This window comes from Nesoenas mayeri (assembly GCF_963082525.1).
Source record: "Nesoenas mayeri genome assembly, chromosome: 2".
In the NCBI taxonomy this organism is placed as follows: domain Eukaryota; kingdom Metazoa; phylum Chordata; class Aves; order Columbiformes; family Columbidae; genus Nesoenas; species Nesoenas mayeri.
In genome coordinates, this window is record NC_137543.1 from 67,856,082 (window position 1) to 67,872,359 (window position 16,278).

Below are 16,278 nucleotides of genomic sequence, written 5' to 3' on the forward strand. Positions count from 1 at the left end.
ATGTTAAATATGCAGATTTTTTTTAAGCTGACTGTGTATGGAAAGAACTCACTGGCAGAAACTTTTGTGTATTCTCTGGCTGTTCCATTTTAAAGAACTCCAAGTTGGAACTAAATGACAAACCGTATGTTTTCAATATGAATTAGTAGGAAAAAAACCTATATCCAGCCAGTTCTCTATTGTAACTACGTCTAAACTGTCATATTTCAAATGCCACCAAAAAACCTCAGAAGTAGGAATAACAGAAAGAAGACACAAAACCCAGCTGAAAATAAACAGCTGCATCATATATGTATGTGACTACAACATTTATAGCACATATGACAAAAAGTATAATGGATTTCATTAATGAAAACAGTGTGTTAAGATTTGGAAAAAGACAAAAGAGAAGTGCCAAGTCCAGGAACTCAAGAACTGCAGTGTTACTAACACTATTTTATCATCTCCACAACTGTGCAAATTAAACAGTAATTTCTTTACTTCCTCTGTGATTGCATATTGCAAAAACTTATCCCTGGAAAAATTCTACGAGCACAAACTGGGAAACTTTCTTCACTGCACTGAACTTGTGGTCATGTCATACTGGGAGTTTCTGCCACTATCCTCCTATGGAGTTTTTTGTTTATTGACTCATTTATGACAGTCAGAAGGTTGTGGTGAAAAAAAATCCATCCTCTCCTCACCTAACTGCAGAGGGGAATAGGGAGAATGTAAAAATTCTGGGCACAAACTTCTTGTATTTTCAAAAATCTGGTAGAAGAGCTAAATGACACTTTTCATTGGTAATTTGGAGTGAATTTGGGTGATTATCATCTGTGCAGTCCAGACTTATGTACACAGAAAGTTTAGTGTTCTTCTCAGTGTTCTTTTCTTGGTTTGAGATCTTGTTTATATGGTCAAAAGAGCTTTTCAAATGAAAAATCAAGAGGAGGAAAAAATGCATTGGTGAAAATCTAGTTATGCATATTCAGCTTAAATTAGGTTGGTGGTTTTTTTACATCACTGAAAAGACAGATCGAAATGGTGGCTTTGAACAGATGTTTCTAGCCACTTTCACACACCTTTAAAAATAACTGGCCGGTAGGCAGCCTCAAGCTATTTGTCATACTAAAGAGGCTGATGAAAGGGACCACGAAGCAGTAGAACTCCTCAGAATTCTTCTAATAGCTTTCAGAGAGTTCCTGCTATTAACAGTAGTACAGGCTGCCTGCTGAGATAGATATAGGACCATTAACCCCATATACTCTTAGCCTGGATTCATCTGCCAAACTCTGAATGTTTAGTGAGGGAGCCTCAGTTAGGAATCTCATCAACCATTTTTCCCGTACAGTCAATTCACCTACATGCTTACCCTTTGGAAAATTAATCATATCTTATGTGGGCTCAAACACTGCTGGAAGACTCAGTCCCTTCTCCCTGAGCCAGGGGAGCCAAGGACCCCCCGGGCTGTGTTCATTGCTGATGCCTAAAGACAGGAGTCTGCTTCCTCCTGCCACCTCAGCAATTCAACAGGCTGCAGCCTCTCTAGTGCAGTGTCCTGCCCTCCTTTCTTTTTCTTTGCTGACTTCAACCTGACTTTTCCTCCTCCCTGAAACTTCATATGTTTCTCCCATCCTGGAAACTTTTCTTCATGACCATAGTATCATCTGTTCTTCACAAGGCTCCCCTCTATTGCTGTTTTAATACTGCTTTATTTTCCATTTTGGTAGTGGTTTCAGCCACATGCAGATGCCTTCAGGTGAGCATTGACTGTTCCCTGCTGGGTGCTGCTGTCAGATCCCCAGTGAATACCTTGCTTGGACATACTACATTGTTCTTTGGAGGCTCCAGGCTTTCTCCACTGACAAGGTTCAAGGACTTCCAGGGAAGTTGAATTGCTGAGTATGACATGCTGAGCTGTTTTCTTCATTATTTGGCTTCCTTCCTCTCTGCAGCGGTTAGAGGAACATGCTGTCCATTTCTAAATTCATGACCACGTAATTTAAGACTGCTTCCTTCTACTGCTTGTTGCATATCTGTATTGGCACACCTTGACTAGAAGTCTATTAGCTCCTTGTGCCATTAATTATGACCCACTAAGTTAACTTGACAATGATGATCTATGTTGTTTGTAAAAAGTGTACAGTTGGACGATTAAGTGGAATATATCAGATAACATCTCTATAAGCATCCTGTATTTCTTCCTTAAACTATCTATGAAAGATGATATGATGAAATGTTAATAGTTGGATACATTTTAAATAGTCATACATAAACTTATTTACATCACTGTCTGAAACCAACCACGGAAGTATTCTTTTTAAATTGTTTCTAGCAGTTGAAGTAAGCTAGGAAAAAACAAAGTTGAGAATGAAATAAACTGTTTATTTCTAGAGTGAAACCAAACACTGTAAAAGAGTAAGGAGAAGGAGAGGAAGCTTACCAGCTCTCCCTCACTCAGAGCCAAGAGTAAAGTAATATTCACTTGTAAAATTGCATCATGCTACATCAGTAATTTTTTAGCATTCTGATGCACTAGGGAAAAAATAAAGGATTTCCAGTACATGTTTTGATACAATATTTTAGTCCTATTTTTAAAATTATTGGAAAACCAAGACTATACCAAAGGTTTAGCTAAACCACTTCCTTAGCTACAAAGAAAAAAAGTGAAGATGAATTTTAACATTCTCCTGATGTCCTTGAATCCTGATCTTCCCTTTAGGGTTTTCTATGTTACAGAGCGAAATGTGGTTAACACAGTCACTAATGCACTTGACTTCCTTATTCCCCTCTGGAACATATTTTACTTCAACAGATGTTTTCAAAATAATTAAATGGTGGTGAGCATGCATTATTGACAATGTCTGATGCCACACTAATGCACTCCACATTTAGGCATTTGTCACCAGCAGGGCTGTTTGTTCAGGAATGTTTTGTTCTTTATAGCTAACTTCTGTAAACTGTCTGGATTGTAAATGTGAAAAAAATAGGGAAATTTTTATATCTGCTAAATATTAATAAACCATGAATAAAACTGTACCAGCCTCCATTTTGTAGCCATGGTAACTGAAGTTTGGCTGTTATTGTTTGTATGTTGTTCTTGAAAGCAGAGGGTAATGCTGTCTTGAGTAACTATGAATTAAGCTATTTAGCCCCTAAATTGTGAAAAAAAACCCAAACAAACTATATTTTTACAAAAAATTATGCAACGGCTGATAAAATTTTCTGGAAAACGCAGTGCTAAATATAGATGAGAAATCTATGGCTGACATTAGTTAAACAGTATTAGGTCTGCATACCTACACACCGTAAAGAGGGAAAAGGAAAAGGAAAATTGTCCAGCCTTTGCCTCTATGTTATTAGTTTCTCTAAAAATTCAGAAAATAACACTACTGCACTGTAATAAAATTATATTAGGTGTCTAAGTTAAAATAAAGTGAAGTTAGACTTTTTCTCTTATTAGGATTTAATGATGTTATTATAATTAAGCTTCTCATTAATTTTTTCATGCTTTATATTGAGTTACTGTCCCCTGCAGATTTGAAATGAAATGATCATATAATTACAGCAGTACATTTTTAAATGAGGATATTTGGAATGTACATTTGCACCTAGGGTTTTCTGAAATTATAAATCATGAGTAGAATTATAAGATTGCTCATTTCTGTTGAACTTCATAATTAGAAAGGAGTTCATAAATAATGTTAACTCAAAATTCATGGATAAAAGTGTCTGATACCAAAGTAAAGGAGCAATGAGAGCGAATATATATTTGTAGATATGTACATGAACATTAAGCTCAACTAGTCCTGATACTTGTTGCATTTAATATTGAAAAAGCTAAATTCTCAAAATTATTAAGTCTTCCATCACTATGATATCTCTAAGTGAATTTCTGAAACTGAAGTTATAACAAATTTGGATATTTTATTTTTCTTTTCTTGTGGCATTTATATTCTTGTGATTCTACTGAGAAAAATATGTAAGAACAGAACAATATTTTAAAAATAAGATTCCAAAAAAAGAAATTAATAATATTTTTCTAAAATTATTATATAAACCTAATAGATAACAGATGATGAATTTATCCGTTGGACACACATATTCAAGTACTGTATCAATTTATTTTCCTGCTGTGAATTACTCAGAAACAGAAGAAATTAAAACTGGAGCACTTGGACAAAGTAAATGAACCATATATTCTGCCTCAGATGACAATAATAGCAAGAAAAAATCCAAATAAAAATCTTCCTGGAAAACTGCACAAAACAAAAGACAAATGTCAATTCACTAGACTAAAAAAATGCATTTCATTACATTCTTGAAGAAAAAAGTCAGTGTTGGAAGACAGTGTTCAAAGCATCATCATAATAACAACTGAGTGGATTTATGTTCCCTAATTAAAAAAATAGGCTATTCTATAATGCATACAGTCCATATTAGACTTCAATCAGTACCTAATTTATACAGAAACCTATGGAAAATTATAACTAGTATCAGCTGATACAGAAAAGGTCTGTAAACTGACAGGAATACAAGTCACCAGTTTCTTTTCCAATCACCTCTGAAAACATTCCGAGTGTTCATGCATGAAGACATTTCAAAGAAGATTCTTTCCCTAAGAGACAGATTAAGTCAGATCAAGTTCATTGCTAAAATGAAAAATGGTGAAAACAATGAGGAAGTAGGGAAGATGCAGGAGCAACTTAAGACAGTCATGGAGGAAATAGGAGAAAACACCACTGCACTCTCTGAAAAGAAATTAAAATAGCACTATTAGATCATACGAGAAAACGAAATCCTTTAAACGAAACAAAAGAGTAACTCTCATTAGCTCTTTGAAGAGGAACTCAAAGGAGGTGTGCAACTTACAGACATAGGGAAAAAAAAAAGTAAGTAAATATGAAGCAACAAAAAAAATCTTAAAGAAAACCAAAGCAGAATACAACAATCATTTTAAGAGAGAAGAGACAATATTCCCACAGTAAAACATAAAAAAATAAAAATTCTTAGGCTCATTAAAAGTTCTAATAGCACTGAATAACAACTTAGTTAAAACAGGTGTGTGAAGCCTCCCTTACAGTGCATGCCTCTGTACATACTATGTTCAGGAAAATGCAGTAAGAATACAAAATATGCAACATGTGAGTATTACCAGCTATAGTGTGATGTCAAGCACACAATTTAGTCTAGTTAGGAAAAACATCAGTGGCTTTCACTGTCTGGCCATATTTTCTCTCTAGGGAGCAAAAATTCTCTTCCTAAACATGAAGAGCCAAAAGGACATTGTGAAACCCTTTTGAGACTCCACATGGTGTCTGAAAAGACAGGCAGACACCAGAAAAATGACTCTCTTAGGAATCAAGATCTAAAGATCATAATAAAAATACCCACATGCTACCATAGACATTACTTGTTCAATGAATGCATGTTTGACCGAGATATCGGCTCATGAACAGAGACTGAAGTCAGTGTGGAAAATACAAATTAAAACAATGTCAATTGCCACAGATTCTCAGGGACCACTGGCCAAGGCCCCATGAAGAGCACCTTCATTGATAGACGGACATTTCCATCAATATTCAACTCTTGCTAAAAATGTTAATTAAAAATTAAAAAAAATTCTATGTTTCAATAATGCCCTGAATGAGCACTAATATTGCCAGACATCCCATATCAGTCCATGAGATTGTATATCTTCTCAGAGTTTCCCAAAAAGTGACTCTTGAAAATGGTGATCTTGCTTTTTTCACTCCTTTGCAGACTCCACTGAACTGTGAATAAGGAAAGGTTCTGACAGAAACATGCATTCTTTCTTGGTGAGCAAAACTTAAGAGAATTTGTGTTTTAATTCCATTTTGATGAGTGATAACACCAGAGAGTCAGAGGTGTATGATGCAACCTGTTAGTGTACAAAACCAAACTTAAACATGTTTCAAGTCTTAAAGGTTAGAAACTTTAGCTCATCACTAGCACATCAAATGTTTTGAAATTCATGCTAAAGTTTGGAAATGCAGAGACTAGGGAAAAAAAAAAAGGAGGGGGGGGCTGGGGGGAGGCATGATGTATTTTCCAACTGTCCCTTTTTCATCAAAAAGTCTCTTCTTCAGACAGAAGACTTCAGGTCAATTTTCTGTGTCAAGCTATCCTTCTTACTGGGAGGAAAAGGTTATTTCTGTCATTCAGTTCTAAATGTGACAAAATACACAAAGTCCCAAAAGAGAAAAAGGAGAGCAGAGATCGGGAATATGTGTTTTTGTTGACATTCTCAGAGTACACGGTAGCCAGGCAGTCAAAGACAGATGCCTTTCACCAAGCAGGTCAATGATACAGCTCATGTGCTGTATGCAGGCTCACTTCACTGGGCTGGGTTATTACCTATTCAGGCTCAGGCAGAAAATATTTCAGCAGCGTCAGTGAGTCAGTGTCCTTTGATGCAGGAGGTCTCTAGTTTAGGTGACAAGATAAGAATCAGACAGAGAAGCCACTAAAAACATTACATGGGAAGAAGAGGTGCAGAGCAGGTAGTCTTAACATTTTTTCAGGACTGTTCAGAGATGGTAGTGGCACTTTAAAAACATATTGAACAATTGGTCTCATAAACAAAAGTGCCATATTGAAGCAGAAATCCACTGATTTTTCCCTTTACTGCAAGTTCTTCAATTTTTACCTTCTCTTGAATATTCCTAAAAAACAATGAAACACAAGACAAACAAAAAGGGATGACAACGTATTGCCCATGCAGCTTATCATAACAAGCTATTTTTCATTTGAACTTTCTGATTCCACACTTCTGGTTTTATGAGAGTCAATCTCAAAGCAGCAGTGAGTTTACACAAATAAAAGACCTCTTAATTTGGTTTTGGTTTTGTTTTTCTTATTTTCTTGACTATTCTAATCTTTGTCTTCTCATTACACCTTTCCTATGGTTTTATTTACAACTGAGACAGAACTTTTAAGCACCTGTTATTATAAAAAGGGGATAAAGGGAAGAATTTCCAACGTGTATTAGATGCTCCACTCTTCAAGTAGGTAAATTAAGATGAACTGATGAACTGATACAAAACGGTTGGTGCTGTAGTTCCAGTTCTACGGCAGACTGGCAAAGAGATAGTACCAAGGTGGAGATGAAAACGTGTCAAATCCTATATAGCAGTATATAGCTCCTTCTGTCCCACTAGAGTAAAATAGGAATGGTTTCCAGGGAGAGATATACTTCTTCCTGAAGCTATAAACTCACTGTTTGTGATTTTATTTACTTCTTCTCTGGATCAGAAGTAAAGGATGTATTTATTTGCATATTATATTTTCTTCTCTTAAGTAAATAAATAATTTTAGGCTTTCATTGCAATGTTGCTTTAAAATAGTCATAGCTCTACTTCCAAATGAAACTTGCATCTTTTTTCAACAAAGAGTAGGATGTCTTATAAAGGAAAATGATTTTCACAAGAAAAGTGTTAAAAGACAGGCCTGTCAATAAAAATTCTTTCTGTGTTTGCTCTCAAATTCTTTGCTCTTATACCTTAATCATATCCAGCATAGCACACAGTTTTTCTCCTACTGGTTTGTAAAGCAGGTTTATAATTAATTTACAAGCACTTCTAATTAGTAGAGACAAGCAAGCATTGAAAACTCCACATGATGAGGAAGCTCCCCTTCAAAAAATTCCAAGTTCTCCAAGTTTGTTAGGAACATACTGCTCTAGCAAAAGCTAATTATAAATCAGAGCCCACTTGATATGAGGATAAAAATAAAACAGTGACAAAAGATAGAAATAAAACTGTGAGGTGACTAGTTTTCTGATTTTAGCCTGTGCTTAAAGCAGTCCAGATATTTCTGATGTATTGCAAAGGATCTGGAAAAACTCTAGGTCTTTCCCCTCCTCCTGCTGACCTTGGTAGAATTCTTCTCTATTTCCAGCTGCAGCAAATGACTGAGCTGGACCTATCCTGAATGCTGAACTGGTTTCTACAGCGATGGGGGCTGGAGACCAGGAGCACATCCACCTGCTAAAAGCATCACAACTGTTGACATGTTACAGACCTGTGGACCAAACCTGCACTATGTAGCCCCTTCACCTCTGTGCATGTAGATGCTGTAACCATGTACGTGCCATTGACAAGAGCTGCAGGTGACATTTGTTAGTGGCGAAACTCAGAGCTAAGTGTTAAAGAGCTGTTCATCTTTAAGTGAAGACACCTCAACATTTATGCTGACAACTGGACAGGGTGCTGGACCATCTTGTCTAGACTGTGCTTTCGCCAAGAAAGGTTGGACCAGAGGATCCTTGTGGTCCTTTCCAACCTGGTATTCTATGATGCTGTGATTTTAATCACCTGTTACATGGCTGAAGGAAGACTTTGTCAATGACATTGAATAGATAGGAGTGGTGCAAGAGGAGGTCAAGATGATGCTAAAAAGGCAAAATAAAATGGCTGCTGTGAATGTAAACAGTACAGAGAGAAAGCAAGGGGCAGCAAAAATGATAAGGGTTCCTGAGATAATTGAAAATGGAAAATGTTCTGCCACCTCATCTAACATACAGGCAAAAGGTATCCTAAATTCTAAGGGTAGTTAATGTGAGGTTTAAACGTGTATATTTATATCACACTATTCTTCATTTTGCCCTTCTGTATTTATCTGAAACTCTTAAGTGCCTTCCAAAGACATAATCAGGTCGGACTTTTTCCTTCATGAGAACAAATCTTATAATGTTATGTGCATTTTTATGAATGGATACTGAGATATTGGCACTCTCAACAGGTCTAGAAGGTGAGACTTCTGGTAGAAGCTTGTGAAAGTCTTACAGGAATGGCCAGCCTTTACACACAAAGAGAAACTTTAATTTTTACATAACATTACTATTTCATATTCCTTAGACATTTTTAATACTTTAGTGGCTTCTAATGTTCTCACTCTCACCAGTAGAAATGCGGTGTTTGTGTTTTCATTCCCCAATCTAATTCAAGAACAATAACAAGTCTAGGATTGTTCTTTCCATACATACAAAATCTTGGCCCAGTTTAGCAAACTACTCATGCATGTCAGAAGACAGAAGGAGGCAGAGAATGTAGTTAAAGGAAGGAAAGCAGAATTATGAGTATCATAGGAAGAAAGATAATGTAGGAAGTAAAGAAAGCAGACAAACAAAAAACTCCAACAAAATAAAACAAACCCAACCAAACCAAAGAAAGCCAAAAACTGACAGATGGTAGGCATGAGAGAACACTTATTTTTGCATTCTCACAATTATGTCATTAATACTTCTATTTCCACATACCAAGTTTGGAAGTATGCTCCAAATTTCATAACCAGAGTACGAGCTAGTTACTGGAATGTCTGTATGGATATACAGGCTTCCTTCTTATAATTACTTAGTGCTCATGCTAGTTGTTTTCAATGATTTCACGCTGTTGTCAACATCACCAACTATATTTTTATATTTTTTTTCCTTTTTTTTTTTTTTCTGTTTTTCTTTGAAACTGAGTTGTACCTTTATGTGATGTCCATATGTCATATTTTTAAAGAGGCCCTGGTAAAAATTCTCAGCAATCTTCCTCATGAAAAACTAAATATTTTGCAGGTTTACTTGACTTTTACCTGGTTCCTGTAGGAATAGGAAAGTTAGTGCCACTATAGTATAAAAAGTTTAAAATTTGTTTTTAAAGTAGCACATCCTTTCTTTCAAGTTAACACAAGACTGCAATAAAGTTAAGGTCTAGTTGCAGATTAATATTTTTTACACTGAATCTAATAATAAGAGTATCAAAGTTCTTTAGGAAAATGGATAAAGTAAGGAATAAGATCTTTGGGAATTTTTTTTTGTTTTGTTTTGTTTTGACATCCAGCAGCTTTAACAACCTGGTTGTGATGGAGGTTTAGGCACTCATGTAAGGGTAAGGTAATGAGATTTCCTTTCCCCTCAACTTTAAGTGTCAATTCAGTTGGCTTGCCACACTGTGAGACTATCAATCTCACAAGGTACTTTCAGACTCAAGTCCACACTAAATTAATGATTTTCCATCTAGGTACGACTTTGGCAATTTACTGCACCAAAATATCCAGTTTGGACAGAAATCAGGAAGTAGTTTGTTCATAAAGATTACATTGTATGTATCAACATATATTAAAGAAAGCAGTCAATAGGAGGACAAAATTTAAAAGTACACTTATACTCTAAATACACCAAAAAAAAAAGCACAAAAATTAGGAGAGTTAGATTTGCATAGTCTTAGATCAGTGTAAGCACTTGCTACCTAGTGCTAAGCCCCATCAAAAGGCTGATTCCTGCTGTTGGGATTGTCATTCTCATGTTAGTGAACTGGTAGACATAGTTCATTCACTGGACCACCTTAGGTCTAAACTCCACCTATATGGTACAACCACCTGCTGTTCCTTAATATTCATTCACCTTTGAGACCCTGTAACTAGCACACAACAAATGGCCACTGCAAGGACTTTAAATCTGGATGGCTGATCTCCTCTAACTTGTCCTCAAACAAAGGAAGCCAAGGAAGCAGAGGTAGCCTTCTCATTACTCTTGTCCTTTGGCCATCGTCTTCCCCAACACAAACCAGTGCAACTGTACTGAAACCAAGTTAAAGATTTTTTTTTCTTCCCTCAGAACTAATAATTGTTTTAGCACTCATGCTGGTTTACCATACTTTTTACAGTGATCATCTTAAAATGGAAACACTTTCATTGACACTATTCGTTTTTAAAAAAACAGATGTAAACATGTTTTTTGTTTCTTTCCCTGTCTTACTAGTTATTTTTTTTTTACCAATTTTTAATCTATGAAAATGTGTAAAATAAGTTATTTTTAAGTGATCTATTAACAAAGAAAGTGAGATCTCATCCTACTATTCTACTTCTTACACTGAGGCTGCTCTCCCACTACACACAAAAAACTCTTCTTATTATAAATCACTACTACAACCCCTACAACGCTAAAATCAAAGCATAGACCTCAATTTATAAAACATTAAACAATTAGGGAAAAAACTTAGTTAATTCATGTGACATCTTCTGTGCAGAAAAATAAACAGGACCTTCAACACTAGCCTCAGAAGAAAGGAAAGCAGTCCTGCAATTAATAACGCAAGTGATATTTGATCATAGTTAAAGCTACAAAATAGGTTTCCTAATTCAGTTGTGTTAGCAGTGCCTTTTTCAGTTGCTTGACAACATTGCATAGCACTCCTAAAGCTGTGCATCTCTTTGTCATCCATGGGGAAATCATAGCTGCAGCAGAAGAATAAATACATTTCCTCTTCTCCCTCCACTTTGGAGAAGAAGAAATGATGAGACAATGTGAGAAATGAGCAATATATAACATGCCTCCTAGAGAACCACAACAAAGAATCGCAAACTGAACATCTTCAGATTTGCTGTGGTTGCTATACTAGTAAAGAGGTGCTGATGAGTGAATTTGGCTAGCTGTCTCTGCCATTTTAACAGCAAAACTTCCTACAGTTCAATTATCCACAACAGCTTTCCATAATATCACTGAGAAATAAATTACCAGTGTTCCTGCAAAACAGCTGCTTTTTCTGTAAACTGGAGGAAAGGCTCTTTAATGAACATTTATGAGCCCGTCAGCTGGAGCGATCCCCTTCCCTCGAGCAGCATGGCTGCCAGGGCGGGCTCCTCCAGAGGCGTTCTACCTGAGTGCACTTTGCCAGATTGATGAGTCTCCTTCCGACAGTTGACTTTTTATGTAGAGAATTTGTTTGGCATGCGCAAGCTGCTTACATCAATATATTATTAAAAGGGGAGGAGGGAAGGGGCCACGGACACTAACTTGTAGCAGTGCTGCAGCTTTTCTAGCTGTGTTTGTATATAAATGTATACATCCTTCAATCTTGCATTTGTTCTTTCTTTTTTCTTCCCCCTAGAGAAGCCAGTTACCCACAGAGTGGCATCTTTCCACTTCCTAAATACACATCTCCCTGCCTATTTGTTCTTTCCTGTCTGCCTCTCCCCTCTAGTTCTAAGCAGCCCTTTTTTCCCCCTAAATTCTCAATGGTCCTTAGTACAAACATGCATAGAAAGGTTACTCAGCGGGTTTGCATAGTAAACACAAATGGATATTGTTCTTGACATCTTGTGAACTTGTCTCTCTCCCTTGTATCTTGAGAGAACATAGGACCTTCTGGGCCTGTACGAGCCTTGCTGCATTTTTAATGATAGTCCCTGAAATGCAGGGGAGCAAGATGTTGTCACCTCGGCATATTTTATCCCTGATCAAACATTAGTTGGCAGCTGTTCTAAACTTGTAACACTGTCTCATCTACGCCGGCTGCTGGCTTGGTGGCAAGAGTGCAAAATCTCACCCAGCTTCTTCTTTTTCACATCTCTCTCTAGCTCCCTTACCTACACCTTGGAGGCCCGCTCTCCTCTATAGAATCTCAAAATCATTTCCAGCAAACTTCAGTACACAAGGGGGAGAGTTGGCAACGAGACCATACACCTTACAAAGCAGCATTTACCGAAATCAGGGGAAACATGTCAAGGCATTAAAACATTTATAAACACCAAATGAAATTTCATATGCACAGATAACAGCAGACATGAAGGCACATGATGGCACGTTATGTGTGGCACATATAGTGTTATTGGGGGTTTGTTGGTTGGTTGTAGTTTTTTTGTGTAGATTTGATTTGGTTTGGTTTTGTGGGTTTTTTTTGTTTAGTTTTTTTTTGTTTTGTTTCAGTTGGGGGGGAGGGAGGGGGGAAGAATGGTTGTCTTTTGTTTGTTTATTTTGTTTTGTCTTGTTTTTTCCTTGACTGGCCACTTTGGTTTAAATGCTGTTATATTTGCTTTGTTCTTTTACTTTTTTTTTTTTTTTTTAAGAGCATATTAGCCGTTTCTGAGAGGGCATTCACTGCTAAGAAAACACCAGTATGGAGGATTCTGGCAGGTGCATACAATCTTCCATTAAAAAGTGATTGCTTAAGCCACCACCACCACTGCAGACTGACTTAAAGTTATTTTGATGGTTTGGAAAAACATTATTTCTGTTTTGCCAGTGATTTTTCATGATCCGAGGTATTTCATTATTAAGCTGGAGCCACATAATTTGAAATTGTTGCTTGTTAAAGTTTTAGTGTTATTCAGCAATTCTGCACTTGCAGGGAGAAGATGAGTGCTTTTTTAAAAGGTATTTTTCAAGTCAATGGAAGAAGTAGGATTTATGGAAGGAATCTTTAATCCTCTCGTTACTATTCTAGATTAGAAAAAGGAGTATAAAAACTCAGAAAATCCATTTAATGTATCTGGCATTCACAAAGCATCATATAACACAGCTTCTCCGTCTGAAGACTTTTTACTACGTGACTATGTGGGGTTTTTTTTTTTTTGATCCCAAACAAGCAACGCTTGTTCTGCTGTCAGAAACATTTCTTCAGTATCATCTTTGAAAACACCCAAGTCACTTCTGAGTGTTACATCTAGAATGTCTACTTGGTACTGGTGACAAGTGTTTGCAATTAATAAATATCTGTTTTAACAAATTAACTGCAATTCTTTGTGTACATGGCCGCTGGACATAAAGTCAGTTTTCATGCAAGAACAATCAAGACAGGTAAGACTTGCTGGAGACACCATGAAGACCTTGACACAATTGTCTTCTTCTTTCTAACAATGTCAAAATGCTGTAGAAAAAAAATATTATCCTTTCTAGACCATGAAATGTTAGGCAAGTTTAGAAATCCAGGGTGAATATGCTAAGATTATGAATTGCTTTCGTCAAAATTTAAATAATTTTGAGTATTATGTTCTTTTCTCTTTACTGCATTGGGAGGAGGTGGGGGGAGACTTTGCAGTACTTGAAAAGGTAAAGAAGAGCAACAAGGCTAATCCAGGATTAAAGAAAATGAGCTCTGAGGACAGTCAGAGATATCTTTAAACCATATGGCCCAGAGGGAAGATATTTAAAGTGGGAATCTCTTGGAAGTGTCTCTTTTTTTTTTTTTTTCTGGATTTGTACACAGGCAAGATATATATATAAATGCAAATAAGAAAAATGTATTTAAGGGGATCACAAAAATGTAGTATGCCTGCAATCACAAATACTTTACTGTAAAAGCAAAATGCAGCAGTTGAAAGAGGTCTTTGCTAAGAAAGTCAGGGCAGAGTTATAAAAACTTGACAACCATCTAACTCTTCCATTGACTTGTTTCTCAAATACTGTGAAATCATCACAATTTTATTTACAAGATTATTGCAAAATCATCTTGTGAGACACTATTAACAGAAAACTGATTTTCTCTCTGAAAAGAATACTGCTATAATTCAATTTCAAGTAACGTCTAACTTGGCTGCATTTGTAAATGCATTATGAAAATATTTTTTCCCCCACTGCATTTTTGTTTTCTAACAAGTATTCACTGTTTTGTCCATACTCTGTTTCATCTATTCTCTCTTTCACTAAAACAATAACGTGAGCTTCAAGGAGACCTTGCATGAATGCTTTTTTTCCCAAGCTTTCGAAGTAGATATTGCCAGACAAATGTCAATGAAAATGCCATTTATGACTTTACAGCTGTGAAAGTCTTTTTCAGAGAAAGGGAATAAGAATCAGAGGAGACTGTGGGCAGAGCTCCTTTCACATGTTGTATGATTACTTACAGTGGAGCAGCAAGAAGAGAAAAAGACTTGTTTATATAGTGTCAGGGAATAAAGGGAGTCTAAGATGAGATAACAGACTATTTTGTCGCAGAGTTTCTGAATAAAGTGAAGTCGTGTGAATTTGAACAGTTAACAGATGGATTAGAGACCCAATTATCTGTGATACTGTACATGAACTCCAACAAAGTTACTGTGAAAGAGACAGCCTGTGCCCTGGCAGGTCTGCCTTGAGCTTGGCAAAATGGGTTTCTGGTCTTTCTTTGAGCCCTGGGACACAAATGGTATAGTACTTGTTGCACTAGTGTTAATGCTGGTGGTAATAAAACAAGCTTTTGAAAAGCTCTTCAAAAGGCTGTGTTTCCCTTTGGCTGACTGATCTCATAGACTGGCTACAGCACAAGCATTTTGCAGAGAAGGTTTGAATTAGATGAGGTTACGACCCAATTCAGTCAGGTCTCATGGCTGCTCATCCATTTGACTCATCAGAAGCCTGAGTGGCAGTGTGGTGGGGGATCTGCAGCTTAAATTCCCAGAATCTTCAGTTCCTGCACAGTTTGGCAAATGGTTTTGTGCCATGATAGACTCAAAGATTTCCAGGGCTGCCAGGCAGATTGTAGACCCTCAATACAGTCTCTTGCTCTTCTTAGTCGCTACTAGCTTTCCAATTAACGTAAACCACTTTGAAATCAATTCCAAGTTTATAAAGGTAGCTCTACCCATGAACGGTGGTGAAAATCCATTCACACATAAGAACATGTTTTATGTAAACCTGCTTAGAAGAAATTATAGGGAAAAAAAAAAAAAGAACAAAACTACTTTGTTTCAAAACTACTGTTATGTTCAACTTTAATGTTTTGACACAGTTAGGCAGCTGAGGACAATTAATGAACAACTATCTTTAATCGAGATTGAGAATTCAAGCTAAACAAAAATGCACTAAACAAAATCATAGACTTTTTATTTATTTTTGTTTAAGTGATTTCATTAAGATCATGCGGTCTTTAGACAAGTAACGGTTAGAAGTTTCACATGGCCATAGTAGTCTACACATCCTCAGCTAACATCCCATGAATGGACAAACCCCATTTCTGGTTGGGTAGGCAGAGATGCTGGACAGTTTTGCTGCAAGGCTTTGTTAGTGCTGGAGGTCAGACATGCTGTGTACGTGACAGCAATGCACCTGATGGCTTGTCAGAGCAGGGGACAAGGTTCAGCAGCCTGAGAATGGCCTTCCTTGATTGTGTCCTATCTGTCAATAAATGCTATAGTCCTTCTGAAAAATATATAGACTCTTGTTCTGACAAAGGGTGAGGGCATATTTCAGATTTGTTTGTTACCTCTTTTGCAGGGAAATCCAAATCCAGACCATGCAAATGAAAGCAGACATAGTTTTTTTGCAAACACTGCCAGTCACTTGATTAAAAAAATGATTAATTTTCTGTTTCTTCATATCTTGAAATCAAAGCTGTCTACTTTGCTGGAAGCTATGGACTCAGTATGGGGCAGCTGCTTCAGATGTAACACCACCCTGCAATAAAAGCAGAACAGACTACAGAGACCGCTGGCTCTGGTTTCAAACTCAGTGAGTTTGAAGAGAATCAAGAAAAGCAGATTAAGGGGGGCTTGGATGCTAGAAAATTACACTGTAAATATTACGGAGGAGCCCAA